Below are 17,079 nucleotides of genomic sequence, written 5' to 3'. Positions count from 1 at the left end.
TAGTGGAAGGGGAGGAAGGACGCTAAGACTCATGCAGGCTACAGAGTAATTCTGGCCATTTTGTAATTCTCAGAATTAGGCTTTTTGCAGCGAGGTCTGGCAGTGCAGAGGCTGGAGATCTTTTTATGGTATTTGCCAGGGTTTCTTAGCTTTGCTCTAATCTTAGGTCTATGGCATCAACTGACTGAGGCTGGTTACCTGGAAGGAGTGTACAAAGAGGATGGGGTAAGTGGTGGGCACAGGTTAGTACTGGAAAACAAAGACAACCCTTAACATACTCTGCTGCTTGAGCAATACCTTTGTTATAAAGAAGGATATGGTGGAAAACAAGAAGCACACTTTGACCTGCTCTTTCTCAACCATCACAAGGCTGCCAGGCTGGTTCCAGCATTTCCAATGGCATTTAAGTAGGGCAGAGATGTGTGACGTCTCAAATCATTAAATAACAACATAGGAGGACACTTGTGAAACTACTTTGTAAACTACAGAAAATGTTTCCTTGTTCTTTGGTCCAAGCTCCTCATTTCCAGAGTCAAACTGAAACCCAAAGTGGGCGAGTGACTTGCCCATGACTTCTAGTCTCCTGGCCTTCACTGTAATCATCATAAAGCAGACAGATCTAAAAACAAATGCACAGAGCAGATTTTTTTTTTTTTGGCTTAGGTAACTCTGTCAGAAACATTGTTATGCCTATAATATTGGTAATTACAAGCTATCTGGAAACCAACATCATTAACTACAGTAAGTTGTGGATGGGAGTTCTTGGAGATAGTCATTTTCCTTGCATTTCAGGTGATTTTGGAACTCATAGAACAAAAATGTGTTTCATTTGCCTTCTGTGTCCAGTCAGCATCTGCCTGAGTCTTCTCGTAAGACAAAAGGCACAGCAGGAGTCACAGACCGGTGATGCACTTGTGGCCCAGAGCTTGGGGAAGCTTATTAGTGCTGCCCTTTAAAGGGCATGTTTACCATGTGTCCTCAGCCTCCCCAGGTACTCTGGGCTATGCCAGTGTCAGGGTCATCTTGGCCTCTGGCCAGCAAGTGTGGGGTGACAAGTCCAGCCAGCAACCACAGCTTGAATAAAGAGGATAAGTGGATGAGTCACAGAGAAATTAAAGTTCTGTGGTATTGCATTGTTAGTGTTGAAGAGAGTGATAATGGGTCAACAAGGAACGATTTCTAATCAAAGAGAAGACTACTTTATGGAGGAGCACTTCTTTGACTTTGGTTTTCTTTGACCTTGGTTCTATTTAAAAAATAAATAAATGAGGTGTGCATATTTGCCCCCCGGTTTTGCTGCTTCCCTAGTATAACCTTGGTATAAATTGAACATAAGCATCTTTTGTCCTGGTATTTCTTAGCCATAACATGTAATCTAGTCAGTCCTTCAACCTATGGGATTCTATTACCAAGGGGTCAGCAAACTTTTTTAGTAAAGGGCCAGACAGTAAATATTTTAGACTTTGGGTCCCTATTGTCTCCTCCGTACTACACAAACTTACATTCTAGCATGAAACAGCCACAGATAATTTGTATAGAAATGAGTATTGCTGGGGCACCTGGGTGGCTCAGTCAGTTAAGTGTCTGCCTTTAGCTCAGGTCATGATCCTGGAGTCACGGGATGGAGCTCCACATCGGGCTCCCTGGTCAGAGGGGCGTTTGCTTTTCCCTCTCCCTCTGTCCCTCCCCCTGCTCCTTCTCTCTCTCACTCACTCTCTCTTTCTCGCCAATAAATAAATAAAATCTTAAAAAAAAAAAAAAAGGAAATGAGTACTGATGCGTTCCCATAAAACTTTATAAATCAGGCAGCTGGTTGGATATCGCCCTTGGAGTCATAGTTTGACAACCTCTGCTCTAATAGTTCTGAAGTTTCTAGACTCACAATACTGAGTGAGAAGGCAGATCTTGATGGTTTCTGAGAAGCTTCCAGCCTAGAAGAGAACCATGTAAGGGTGGGAAAAGAGGTCAGAGTTCTATGCTTTAGTCATCATTAGGAGTCTGGAGAGGGAGAGATTTGGAAGTTCTAATCACAATAATGGTCCACCAAGGCCCCCCCTTAGAAAGGCTCCAATCCTCCATGTGTGAGAGAATTGGTTGAGCTGATCCTTTTACCACATTCTGCAAGTTCTTTTTACTAAAAATAGTAGAAATCATTTGAAGGAAGTTTCACCTACTATCTCTGCCCTACTGCCAGCTTGAAAACAAACTGAAAACGAAACTCATTTGACATGGTTGTAGACGCCAATGAACGTCTATTTTGAGCTTATACCCCAGCATGTGGTTAAATACAATTCTGGCCCGGGCAATATAACTTGTAGGCATGGAGACACAGAGTTTGAGGGGCTTGAGCTCCTGCTCCGTGTGCATGTGCCTATGCAACAGAAAGCAATACCATCTGACTAAATGGCAGGCTTAGTGCCAGATGCCAGGCCGGCTGAGACAGGCCCACGAGCGAGCAAGCTAACCTCAGCCTCCACTTCCTCCTCCTCCAAGAATCTATTAAAAGACTCAAAAGGGCTGTTTAGCCTCAGAGAGTGGGACATGATGCTCAGCAGCTGCAGCCCCGTTTGAATGACAGTCCTTGCGCTGCCCTGCCCCAGCACATCCCAGAAGTCAGGGGAGGAAATGGCGGGACTTCCAGGATGTGGAGACCCGGCAGGAAGTGGGACAAAGCCCTCATTATAGAGCCGGGAGACAGCTGCGGGGAGGCAGAAACTTTCTAGGCTCCTGCTGGTCCGCGCCCGCGCCCGTCCTCCGTCTACCTCTGAAAATGTGCAGTTTGATGCTCTGAGGTAAAACAGGAAAAGCAAGTGAAGTGACAAGGAAGGCTTTGATCATGCTGCAGAAGAGGCCAAAATCCCAGGGACTCCGAAGTTTGCCAGTTCTTCCAAATGTTTGCCTTTATAGACACAAAGTGAATTGTTTATCAAGTGAAGAGTATTTTTACATTAAATATATATTATAGAACTTTTCACACATAAAAGAATGTACCAGAATATATAATAAACTCCTGTGTATCTACTCTGCAAACCTACTGAGTACTAATACACCAGCCATACCATACCACAGTCATTTTTTAGAGGAAATAAAATATTACAGATACGGTTGAAGCCCCCTGTGTATCACTCTCTTCTCTTTTCTCCTCTGCTTTCAGAGGCAACTCTAATAGTTCCTGCATTTGGCATGTATCTTTCTCAAACATATTTTATACTATCATACATGCTTAATAAGCATAAGTAATCTACAGACATTTTTGTATGCTTTTACTTTTTATAAAAATAGTATTGTAATATCTGTGATACACATGTATATTTTATATATACGGTTTTATATATATACACATATTTCTGTATATATATAGTTTTTCGACCTGCTTTTTATAAATTATGCTTTTGAGAAACTTTCTATGTTGGTACATAGGACCCTAATTCCTACATTTTAACTTTTGTATACTAGTCAGTTTTATATATATACACGAACTGGAAAACAGACGTTCATTAAATATTGAAAAAAAAAGTATTTTACTATCTCCTGTGCTTCCTACTGTTTTATGCTCTGAGTATGTAGACGTGAATAAAATAGACACAGTTTCCTGCCCTCATGGAATTGACCTGGTGGAAAGAAATAAGAAACAAACTAATATATAATAGAACGTCACTTCTGAGAAAATCTGAAGTGACTAAAAAGAAAAGTAAGGGGACAGAGTGAAGAGGAGAGGAGATGCAAGCTCAGAAAGACTCTTGGAGGAAGGCCCTTTGGAGTTGGAAAGGTTTTGTCATCGTAGACAATGGTGTAGGCAGGTCTTCCGTCACAGTGGAGACAATGCTGTAGGCAGGTATCTGCAGCCCCTGTGCGTATCTCCTTGTGAAAGTGGAGGCACATATTTCTGGGCAGGGTTGTGTAACATGTTTTTTGTGTAGAAAATGAAAACATGTATATGGCATATTTATGGAAACAGGTGGAAAGTCCAGAAGAAACCAACACAGGACTTCAGGCCGCTGTAGACCCTTCCTTCCCCACCTGTCCCCAAGCCTCCAGGATGAGATTCCCTGCACACAACTGACCCATACAGAGCTCACTGCACTGTCCGTAGGAAGTTCCTGCTCTAGGTTGGGATTCCCGGACAAACGAGTGGCGGCATCTTCAACCTTAGGAGATGATGCCAAGTATTTCTTCCCCAAAGTGGCTTTACCAATTCACACTGCCCTTTAGGAGCACATGAGACTTGCCATTTCACCACCGCACCAGAACGTGGCATTACGAGCTTTGAAAATTTTGCCAACATCTGTTTATATTGGCATCTCCCACATTGAACATCTTTTCATATACTTATTGGCCAATGCTGTTTCCTCTTCTGGGATTTCCATGTTTTTCCATTTTTCTACTGGGCCATTAGTTTTTTTCTTATGAATGTCTGGAACTACTTTCTAGAATCCAGGTACTAATCTTTGGTCGCTTACATGCAGATATCACTTCCCAGTCTGTGGCTTGTCTTCTAATTTTGTTTATTAGTACTTTTTGTTCTACAGACATCTTAAACTTTGATGTAGTAAAATCTGGTAATATTTCCCTTTAGGGTTTGTGCATTTTTGCCTTAAGACTCCTTCCCATGGTAGTTTTCCATATTTTCTTATGAAAATTTTCCTGTTCACATTAAAGTTCACATTCAACTTTGTCTAGTATTGATTTCCCGAGATCCAGATTACTGAGGTTTACTTTATCTTATGATGACTGTTGGTCCTATGACCATTTACTGAATTGTCCTCTATTTCCCCGTTGACTTAACAGACCACCTTCATAGACATGCACGCCTTCTTTTTGCAATGTATGCTCCCTTATTTGAGAAAAAGAGCCTAAGAGTAACACTTAGCACCTCGACACAAGGTTCCTTGACGGCCTGTGAGTTAGCTCTTGCGCCACCCAACACAGCAGCTGGGAGAAACTCCAACGCTGGAGGGAATCTCTCTCGTGCATTTATGACTTGAGGTAATTAAACTTTGGGAGAACTTTTTGACTCAAGACCTCTTTAAAAATTTCAGTGAATTAGTCATGCCAAAGCTCGTGTGCTATTATCACGAGCTCCGGCCTTCAGAATTTCAGAATGAATCACAGCCAAGATACAGTGTGTGCCCCCTAGTTCTCTACAGACTGGAGCCAACCATCCAATTTCATATATTCCAGGTTTGAGAAATGTAATTAGTTGACCTACAATAAACACACTTTATCACTTATGGGTGTTTTGCTCTGTTTCCTGCAAACTGTGAGACACGTGCATTATAATCCTCATACATTATTAAAACAGTTTGTTTTCTTTAAAAAATAGCTTGGCAAAATAATATTGGAATTAAACCAGAAATTCTACTTTCTGGACTTAAAAATGGCACAGATCCAGACCAAGATTCAGAAAAAATAAATAAATAACAACCCTCGGCTATTTTAATTAACACACCACCACAAAGCAGCAATTCGAAGAAAACTTCACAAATACCTTATGGTAGAAATTTCTGTTAATAGAAATACCATGGAAATGCTAACAAAGGAAAAGAGAATGGAATCTACCCTTTACTGGACACCTAGTATCAATCTGTCACCACGGAAAACACTTTTATATATACTGTGCCATATAAAACTTACCACAGCCCTCAGATACATCATTTACATTCCCACTTTGAGGATAAGAAGACCAAATTTAAGAATCTTGGTAATCCTGTCAAAGGTGCAGAGCTGGGAAGCAGTAGTTCAGGGATCCAGACTCTGATCTGTGTTGCCCAGCATCCTTGCTCATCCGTTTTCCACTGTGGCTTCTGGTTCTAGCACTTGGATGTGTTGCTGTGAGAAGAATCATTCAAATGGCCTCCTTAGTTTCGGGACTAGGGATCAAGTTGAAGTGTGGGACTGGGAATGTGTGACACCTCTGAGGCTGTCCTCAGTCTCCTCTGGAGTAGACCCAACCTGTGGCTGATGTCAGAATCACCCAGCCTCTGACGTAACACACAAAATTCATTCAGAATTGTGGCGCCCTGTCACCAGGACATCTGTAAGCTGGGTCACTGGGACTCCACTCTGTATTACAAGCCCCACGATGCCTCCAGAATCTCTAGGGTCATATGTACACTGGAATACGGGATGTTTGAGTTTTAGAAAGATAATGTGCCTTGTTAGCAATTATCTCAGAACACGTCCTACAAGTGTGAGGCAGCAACTTGTAACATTATAATTATATTGATATTTCTGCTGTGGAACAAATGAATATTCATACTGAATGGGGGAAAACAAGATAATCAATAGGCCTGTCAGTTCAGGTAAGACTTTGCTGCTAAACTAATTAGAAATACTTTTGGTTTAGAGTTTTGGAGATTTCAGAATTGCAGGTAATGGATTCTGTACCTGTTTTTCAAAAACTGGTTGCTTCTGGGAAACTATCCTGTTACTATTTGCAGGGGAGAGAAATAGTAAATATGACATGAACCTTAAATAATACTTTGCTGTCGACAAAACTGTTTTCACACATTATTTCACCCTCAGAGTAACAATGTGAGAGATTTTTATTCTATTTTATTGGTGAGGCTGATCAAGTTCAGAGACCTTGAGAATCTTGCAGAAGGTCATGTAGCCTGGAAGTAGTAGGCCTGGAAACACTTATATCCTCTGACCTCTATACCTCTGACCAGAAGTATAGGTTCTAATTCCAATTTCTTCTCTTTGTACTGTGGGCCCTTGCAAGCCAGTTGAGTAGGAAAAACCCAGTCCTCCTCCCTAGTTTCTTCTTTACTCTCGCATGGCTACCACATTCCCAACACTTGTGACACCAGCTATGTGGGGGCCGGGGCTGTGATACCAGCTGGGTGCCCTACAATTTAACTCCATTCTGGCACTATCTATCCCACATGTTAAGATCTCAGTTAAAGGGGGTTAAGTGTCTCCCCACTTCAGATACCAATCGGAAGTCTAGGTTGTTACCCGTGCTTCTGCTTGATCAGCTATAAATCGGAGGTTCCTGCAACCCCCCTCCTTAGATTTGATTAATTTGCTAGAGTGCCTCCTAGAACTCAAGAAAACTCAAGAACACTCTTTATCAGGTTATTATAAAAGGATATGATAAAGTATACATATGAACATCCAGGTGGTAGAGATGCAGAGGACAAGGTACGTAAGAAGGGCCACAGAATTTCCATGCCTTCTCCCAGTGTCTCCATGTGTTCATCAACCCAGAAGCAGAAGTGCTCCCAACCACCTACTTTGGGGATTTTTATTGAAGGTTACATCATGTAAGCATGATTTATCATGAACTTCTTTTCCAACCCCTCTCCCCTCTCTGGAGAATGGAGGGTGGGGCGGAAAGTTCCAAGCCTCTAATCATGGCTTGGTCTTTCTGGTGACCAGCCCTAGCCAGGAGCCACCCAGGAGTCTACTCAGGGTCACCTCATTAGAACAAGAGACACTCCTATCGCCAAGGAAAGTCCAAGGGATTCAGGAGCCCAATGTCAGGGATCAAATATTCAAACAAATATTCAAACAAAAGATGCTCCTAGTGCTCATATCACTTAGGATGTTACTAAAGTTTTAGGAGCTCTGCCAGGAACCGGGGACAGAGACCAACTATGTGGTTTTTATTATCTCATACCCCTAAACCTCACCAAAGTTTGGTTTCCTTGTCTATAACCTAGAGATAATTATTTTTCTGCCTAATTCAAAAGCTTGTAGTGAGAAGCAGATTATATTTGCTATGCAAATGTGAGAACTTATTACCGTACACCTGCATCGTTTGGCTCAAAATCCATGTGGCTTGGTCAGGACACGGAGTATTATCTGTGACTCCCTGGGGAGCTCATCAGAACTTATAGAATGGCCAGAAGGGGACCTGTCATCTCCTCCTGAGCCTAAGCCCATAGCCATAGCTGCAAAGTTCTCATGTTTTAAACTTCCAGCTGATCCCTGAGCACATTCCATTCTCATAATGTGCAAATTTTAAAGGACGTTGACCTTCAAGCATGCTGGAAAAAATAAATTGAAACCTCTTTTTCAGTCTTTGGACCTTGGAATATATAATTGAGGTAATAAAAAAATACATCACATGTTTTATTGCACATTTCTATGTAATACAGAGACAGATATTAGGGTGGAAGTTATCTTTCTTTTCAATACGGTCTTTTCATGACCACATGAAAAAGCAGGTATGCGAAAATCTGCTTCATGGAAAAACTCTTTAAAAGGGTGTCCAGAAAAATGCAATAAAGATGATTATTATGCCAGGAATTGAAATATTGACCAAACCAGTTCCTACCTACATATTTTGTAGGTTACCACTCATCCTATAACATTACAGGACACATTGGGTATGGCCTTGTTTTCTCAACACTGGCATGACGGAAATTTTATACTACATTTGTCATTTTCTTCCTTCTAATTTTACATACGCCCCAAATTTCACATAAATAGTTAATTTCTTGTGTGTATGTATATAAATATTGTACATACATATGTACGTATGTATATGCACTGGACACATAACACCTATTGCACATATATGTGTGTGTGTGTGTAGGCATACACACATTATATGAGTGGTCATTTATTCTGCAAACAAATATTGTTTACCTCATGTGAATCCGCTACTTACATGAGGCATTGGGTATAGGAAAAAAAAAATAATCTAATTCCCACCCTCTAGCAGACAGACATTCATGAAAATGAATAATTTGGTTAGTGTAGTAGAAGAGCATTATCACAGTTTTATTGAGGGTCCAAGGAAATTGCATAGGAGAGTCTATCTATCTTCTCAATTAGAGAATCTAGGACTATAGCGATACTACTTTATATTTTTCAAACATGGACTATAGTTTTGTATCTAGCATATGCTTTATTTATATTTCATTGATTTATATTGTGTGGTTTAAAAAATCTGAAACGCGTGATTCTGGAAAAGCGATCAAACTTTGTATTTATTTGCATGTCATCCTTGCGCAGGCGCCATGCAAATCATCTCTTTACTGTTCCGACTTTATGTGCTACCGGAGCGAGCACGCAGACTTTGTATTTGAAGGTAATGCTTGCTGGAGAGATTTCTGTATAAGACCAACCCAGATGAATGCTTTTTAAATCCAGATTGTGCAGACAATAACTTCTTAAATTCCAAAACATAGCAATTGGAATTGGATTACACATGTAAAAGTTTAGATAAAAAGAAAGAAAAGTTATGAATTAAAAATATATATGTTGGGGGCGCCTGGGTGGCACAGCGGTTAAGCGTCTGCCTTCGGCTCAGGGCGTGGTCCCGGCGTTGTGAGATCGAGCCCCACATCAGGCTCCTCCGCTATGAGCCTGCTTCTTCCTCTCCCACTCCCCCTGCTTGTGTTCCCTCTCTCATTGGCTATCTCTGTCGAATAAATAAATAAAATCTTTAAAAAAAAAAAAAATATATATATATATATATATATATATATATATGGTTTCAAAATGCTTTGGTCATTTCTTTGCCAGCACACTCACATTTCAAGCCAGTCTTTCTTTCTTTGCAGCCGGATATATCAAGTCGTATCTGTGGCTTATTGGAAATTTTGATAGGCGATGAGATGGGAAGAGAGGTTGAAATTCTTTAAAAATATATCTAAGTGGAGGATTATCTGTGGATTTTAGTGAACCTTGGGTAACTGAAGTTGGCTCCGCTGGCTGAGACGAAAGAGACCAGGAATGTACCTTGGCTGAGATATTAGGGAGAGGAATTCTGGAAAGTATTCAGTCGGTGGCCTTGGCTTTCCTTAGCATTATGTGTTGGTAGAGTCGTGTACAGAGACAGAGTTGTCACTGTTAATTTCTGTTTATGAGGCATTCCAAAGATATTGTTGAATAAAAATAATAAACCCACATTGTTATTTTCAGGTATGTGAGCGTAAAGCTGACACTTTAGCCCTCTGGCCATTTTTCAAGACATTACCTAATCCATAACCTCATAATGATGACTAGAAGGAAACATTTTCGAAAGCACAGTCATAAAGTGCTTCGATAAAGCCCACCCTAGGTCTCACAGCAAAACCTGGACGTGAATGCCTGCTAACAGGAGTTGGAGGCACCAGATGCATCTGCCATTGAGGCAGTGTCATTTTTATCCTTCAAGATGCTCTGTTTCACGTTGGGACAGAAAGCCGGGCAGCGAGACCACGTGACACAAATTGTACCTAATCGTGCCCCTGCGAGGAAAGAGCCTATTGAGTGGTTACGGCAGATAAAACACTGTTGCCCTCTTTATCTTCATACAGTGGGGAAGATGATCAGCCAGTAAAGCCTCGCTCCTGCGTCTGTGCCTGTCCGAGGTCCAGACCCTAGAAAGGGGTGGGGTGGGACAGAGGGGCCCAGAGTAGAAAGAGTGACCTGCCAAGACAAGCCAGGCTGGGAACCTGCAGAAGGCTGCATGGCTGCATGGCTGGCGCTTCTTCCAGAACCAGATGTAAACGACAGAGAGCTGACGAAGAGACTAGCAGGGGCCGGTGTGCGGCTCATTTTCTACTTGTATTCACAGAATCAGAACTGTCTCATACCCCCCTGCCCCTGCCCGCATCTGCAAGAAGCATCTCGGTTAGCTCAGTTCTCTTCCATGGTAACTGGTCTGTCTTCTCTCTCTCTTTCTCATTTCTTACCCTACATCCTCCATCTCTGCCTCTGCCATTTCCGATCCAGAGCTCCTGAAAAGGTTAACCCAGATGGTGGCTCTCTACAGTAGTTGTACATTCAAATCACCTGAGGAGCCTTAAAAGAATACCTACGCCTGTGCCTCATTGCACAGCACTTCTAGTTCAGATGGTCCACGCATCAGCATGCGTAAGAAATTCACCAGGTGATTCTAACGTGCAGCCATCATTAACAACCATTGACCAAAGGAGTTAGGGCTTTTTAAAGTAAGTGATGAGTCTTGAGTAATGTTTCTGGATTGGGGAGTGTGTGAGAAAGATAAATCTGGTGACATTTTGCGGGGTATATTGGAGAGGGGGGTAAATGGAGGTGGAAACCATGGGTTTATCAATTCCATCAACATTCGAAGGAGGATCATTCATGGTGATTGGAATGTCATTGCAGGTGAAATGGCTCCACTCACAAATCGTCGGTTAGGCCCCATTAAATGTTTTGTTTAAATGTCATTTAAAATGTCTTCTATGATAAAAGATAAAATACTCTCAGAATATGTTTCTATGGAGGAGGAATTGTAATTGACAGTGATTTGCACCTGTAGCTAAGGGAAAGTACTTTGTCTATAAATTCTGGGATTAACTTTCTTTCAGACTAAGCAGAGTTGCAGATACCCTCAAACCTATTCTCCATTTTTATGTTAGATGATGAATTTCTCCCTCAGGTAGTCTGGCTGGAGGCCAGCAAGTCTTGTTTCGGTCAGATTGGAGACGGGGAATATAGAGAATAATCCCATCCATTCACTCAGGATCAGAGACTGGGGGGTCATGGAAGCCACCACTCTGCAAAGGTAATCTGGCCAGAAGATAGAGAAATTGGGAGAAGTTAGTTAGAGAACATATCCATGCTGTTGATATGGAAGTACAATGACTTGTTCCTATTGCTCTCTTCTGCAAAATGGACACAGAGAGAAAAAAGTGATGCTAATTTGCCAGCTGTATGCTAGAAAGGCATAATAATTCATTCAATCATTAATTCACTCTTTTAAAAAGATTTTATTGAGGTGAAATTTCAGCAACATAAAATTAGGCATTTAAAAGGGTAGAGTGAAGCGTCATTTACTGCGTTCGCAATCCTGTATAATCCCTACCCCTACCTAATTCTAAAACATTTTTTAACAGCTAAACATTAACTTATCCTTTTTTTATTCTTAAAATATTTATCCATCATCCTATATACAACCCCTGTTGTGCCAAGCATAAGAAACTTTATAAAGAACAACAAAACTTAATTTACTTAAAAAGTTAATTTTCAATAGGGAGCTTGGCCATTTTCCTTTAAAATATAAGACGATATCTGATAATATCTATTAAAAAATGACACCAGGGAAAGGAGAGTTAATTTCTGATTTGTGGATGCCAGTAAGTTTGGTGTAAAATCTTCATGAAGGAGGCAGTATTTGAGAAAGGCTTCGAATGATGGGAGAAAGAACAGGTGGAAGGAGGCAGCATACTTCTGGTAGCAGGAATATCATGAGCCAAGGAAAGAAAGAAGAGGCATAAGATATACTCAGGGAGTGTTGCATGATTACACCTGCACAGGATGGGAGAAGCAGAAGTTCAGACTGGAAAAGTAGGTTAAGCCAATATCATTCATAGAGGTCTTTGAATAATTGACAAAGAATTTTGGACTTTATTTGCTAAGCAATGAACAGCTACTGAATATTTTTTAAGCAGGAAGAAATACTGACAGTGCAATATTTTAGGGAGATAAATGTGATGACTGGGTAAGGATGGATTAGAGAGAAGGAAATTGTAGCAACACCAAGGGCACTGGTCTGTCAGCGTGTAAATCAGAAGAAAGAAGCTCCCAGGCCTCCAAAAGCAAGCTGGTGATGCCATAAAGGACGGAGTTTTTTGTTTGTTTGTTTTGGTTTTTTAAGTAGGCTCCATGCCTACCATGGGGCTTGAACTCACGACCCCAAGATCAACAGTCAGTGCGTTACCGACTGAGCCAGCCAGGCACCCCAAGGACGAGGCTTTAAGGAACGTCAACTACCACATGTTGCTTCTAGTCTAAGAACCAACCTTGGTTGCCTTGTCTTAGAGACTGTCTAAATACTAGGCCAGTCTTATTGGTAAATCACAAGATCAGCTTTATAGGTAAATCGTGGTCAGGAAGTTAGTAATTGTCCTTCAGTGATAATTCTTCTAGTGACTCTAGTCCAGGGAAACATGGGTCTCTACTGAACAGGGCCTGTTTGACCATATGCCTGTCATGGCGGTGATGGCTATTCAACTGACAGATCAAAGACAATTTCCTCTTCAGCAGAAGCTTGTGGTCAGATGTGCATAGAATCCTCTCAAATGTGAGGTATGTAGATTTGCTCCACTGGTCATGTTATTTTCGTTCGACAAAAATGTACTGAATGGCTACTTTGTCTTAGTCCCTCTCTCATCAAGGACTCTCACAGGGCAGACAGAATAACAAGTCCATTTGCACTGTTTCCCTAAATTGCAGATGACAGGTACGTGGCAGGCTTTCCCTCCACTTCCTGCTTCTCAGTCCAGGTGGTCATAGCGCTCTTTCCCAGCTTGTGGTCACAGCTCACATCCTCGTCAACACAGAGCTGCAGGCAGCCTCACATACACTGAGTGGAGGGGACCTATGGGATGTTGCTTATTGTCACTTATTCATGTGCCTGCCTTGAAACGAGTAGTCTCTTCTTGCTTCCAGTGTCAAAATGCCTAAACCAGAGCAATATCACTTTATGCTCTCATTCAGTTTTAAGTGTCTGCCTTGTTTGCGGCTCCGTCAAGCTGGGAGACTTGCAGTACAAAAAAAAAAAAAAGAGGTATATTCAGTTTCTCTTTGATATCTTTGCTACATACTCCATGTTTATCTCCTATTTTCTTGGGTCAATTAAAATGTGTAGGATCAGAAAAGGTCTTATATGACTGGAAAAGTTTCACTGGAGACCTCTGGGTGCAATATTCAAATATGAGTCTCCACTGGGTATTTTTATGACTTGTACTTTCACCTGCTGGCAGCCCTCAAGCTTTGAATAGTCCTTGTCTCTGCATTGGTCTCCTCACCCCTGCAGAGTCCCTCTCAAGGATGTCCTTCCTAATGATTGGCATCTGGACCACGAGGAAAATTTTTCCTTTTCCCTTCAATTGTGGAAGTATAGGCTTGTCCCACCTCAAATCTGTCCCTTCCTTCTGCCACCAAAAAGGAGAAACTCCAATATAGCCTTGCTCATTGACATTCTTTTGGGAATGAGTCAAATTCCAGTCCTCAACATCTTCTAGGTGTTCATAGGTCAAATTCTCTCAGAGTTCCTCCTGAAGCCATCCCTCACTTGGATTGAGAAGAAAGGTAAGTGCCCCTCATGTCCTTCATGAGTGGGGAAGGATGAATGTCCAGCACACCAACACTTCTTCCTTTAAAATCTTACTACTGGTGCTTGGGTGGCTATGTTGGTTAAGGGTCTGCCTTTGGCTCAGGTGGTGATCCCAGGGTCCTGGGATTGAGTTCCGCATCGGACTCCTGCTCAGTGAGGAGCCTACGTCTCCCTCTCCCTCTGCCCCTCCCTCTGCTTGTGCTCGCTCTCTCTCAAATAAATAAAATAAATAAAATCTTTCAAAAATAAAATAAAATCTTACTATTGATCCCTTTAGCCCTCGAATGAATTCTTGGCCATATCTTCTATAGTCTGGAGGTGGATGAGGGGCTAATCGTGACAGATTAAGTGTCACAGTCTCCAAGGGTGTCCTGCACAAGTGGTTTAGCATCTGCTTTAGGCCACTGCATTTTTCTCTCTGAAAATCCAAGACAACAGGAAAAGTTAAATTTAACATCCAATTATATTTCTATTTTTTGTGTGAATTAAAGTTCAGACAAAGTTTGCAAACTACAAGTCTACAGTCCCTTATCTGAAACCTCTCAGAGCAGATAAGTTTCAGAACTCATGATTTTTCAGATTTTATAAAGGCAATATGATGCACATACCATAGATTATGCCCCCCCCAGTAGGATCAGGGGCAGCAATATTCCATAATCCAATTCAGCAAAATGTGCACATTTGCACCCAAAGCTGGGTGAATTATGATGACAAATGGTGGTCTGATAGGGAGAAAACTACTTAGGGCATCAATTCTGCTATATGAACTCTGGGGAAAGAATTTTTGGGCAGTTTTGGTTTTGCATTGTGAATGGCAGATCTCTCTGCTGTCTCTTCACGAGACTTCCCCATGTTTTCAATTGCTTTTCAATACCTCTTGGGATGTTTCTTTTGTGTATGGTCACCGTTTTATTAGTTATATTTTTGTAACATCTTTTTAAAGTGCTCTTTAATGCTGCTGTTTAACTTTATTAAATAATTCTTCTTTTGAACTTTAAACAGCAAGTCAAAAAGGCTTGTTAATCTTTTTCTCGCTTAACCAAGCCTCCGTTGGAATCCTGGCAGTTCTGAACACGTAGATAGAACCAAAGCAAAATACCTACGGCAGTCTCTGAGCCATGAACTTGGAAACAATGTTATAGCATGAAATATCCCAACAAAAAATGTATTTTGTTTTCTAGTTTGTGAACATTCTGTGTTCTTAACTCGGAAACAAGCACACCGAGGTTTTACAGGCCATTCCCACGGATGTGTTTCAGTAACATTTCCTCATTGTTTGTGATGATGTGCGTGAAGGATTCTGGCATCGACGCCTATTAATTTCACACGCTCTCCCCTTCAAGTCCGTATGGTCCCAGCCCCAGGTCCCATCACAGAAGGGCATCGCACCTGGCCCTCTCTGCCGCATTCTCCGCGCTGCGTCTTTGACACATGTGTCTTTGTTCTGCCTGAATGTGTAGCACATCTCCTTTTCCCAGCAGTTTCAAACCTGGATGTTAATTTCCCATCCCTTTTCCAGTTCATTTTGTTTATAGGAAAGATTTCTGGTTATTTTCTAGATTTTGACTGCCGGCTGATGGACTGATAGGTTCTGCTGGCAAATTTGAACAATTTTCTGTGTTTACATCTGTTTCTTCTCAGGAGCACCCAGTGCTAGACTGGTTGTTGGCATGCTGCCGATTTCCTTCTCTTTGGCCAGGTCTCTATTTTAAAACAATACAACCTCCACAATTTGCCCTGAAGTAATTATCAACACTTCTCCCAGGTGCGTGATGACAGGAGTATGGTAGGGATTTCTTTCTGCTGGAGATTACCTTCCCAATAGATGGAAGGCATTTTCCTTTCTCTGAAATGACTTCAACTATCTAGTGTTGCTTTCATTGTCTTGAACCAATGCTTTGTCTTGGATCGGTCTATCAGCCTTTGCTTTGATCTGTTCATTGCCTACGCATAAGACCCTTTCAGTTTTGCTACACTTACGATTTTCTTTTTGTCACTGTACTTTTTCTAAAGGTAGTTCTAGGGACTCCTAAAGATGCAATGGGTTGTCTGTAAGTGTGTGTTTGTGTTTATGACTATTCAGCTAAAAAAAAAAAATTGAGGTGGTTGAAGAATAGTACTGATTAAAAAGTATTTGTCATCTACTAAAAAGGCATATTATTTAAAAACAAAATATTGTTAATGGGTAAACTATGTAGAATTCTAGTAATAATAATTATTATTAATATTCTTTACTTTAAAAAATTTTTTTCTTTACTTTTTTTTTTTTAATTGGTTTATCTGATATAGAGAACCCATGCAGTTTAGTAAGGCTTCAAGATTGCCAGGTTTGAATACTTAACTTCAAGAGTCAGTGTTACAGAATGGAAAGTACACAGACTCTAGACCAGACAGACTTGGAGTCAGGCTGTATCACTTAATAGCTTTCACAGCCTCATCTCTCCATTTACAAAATGGGAACAAGAAGGGTGCCTGGGAGGCTCAGTTGGTTAAGCATCTGACTTTGGCTCAGGTGGTGGTCTCAGGGTTGTGGGATAGAGCCCCACACCGGCCTCCCTGCTCAGAGGGGAGCCTGCTTCTGCCTCTCCCTCTGCCCCTCTCTCCCGCTTGTGGTGTCTGTCTTATTTATTCTCTTTCTCTCAAGTAAATAAATAAAATCTTTAAAATATAAACAAATAAAATGGGAACAATAACATTTACTGTGCAAGGTGTAACTAAGATACATTCATACAGAAAAATGCTTTGGAATATAGTAAGCACCCCCCAGATGGTAACCACTTCTTTTATTATTGGTTTTTCTGAAAATGTCCTCAGTCTGCCTCACTCAAGTGCTCTTACTGGCATGATTAATTATTATTCTTGAATTTCATAAACCACATTTGGCTTTAATGAAACGATGCATATGTCCATCTGGAAAGTAAGTTAAAAAAAATAAATATAATTCTACAGAATGACTAATAGCCCCTTGGGAAGAGCAAGGCACTTGGCAGGCTGGGGATTTTTAGGTATAGGACATAGAAATTTTGTCTGGAAGTAAACAGTCAACGCCTACTTTT

General features: G+C 41.2%; 1 non-coding gene across 1 annotated transcript; it reads right to left on the bottom strand.

Annotated features, from left to right (window-relative positions):
• Positions 1-8,921: 8,921 nt before the first annotated feature.
• On the bottom strand, positions 8,922-9,024 carry LOC113250974 (U6 spliceosomal RNA). Its single transcript, XR_003314290.1, has one exon. It is a non-coding gene; the product is annotated as a U6 spliceosomal RNA (small nuclear RNA).
• Between the last annotated feature and the right edge of the window lie 8,055 nt (positions 9,025-17,079).

The sequence above is a fragment of the Ursus arctos genome, unplaced genomic scaffold, assembly GCF_023065955.2.
Source record: "Ursus arctos isolate Adak ecotype North America unplaced genomic scaffold, UrsArc2.0 scaffold_1, whole genome shotgun sequence".
Lineage (NCBI taxonomy): Eukaryota > Metazoa > Chordata > Mammalia > Carnivora > Ursidae > Ursus > Ursus arctos.
The sequence above is the reverse complement of the archived record's forward strand: the minus strand, read 5'-3'. Positions and strand labels throughout refer to the sequence as shown.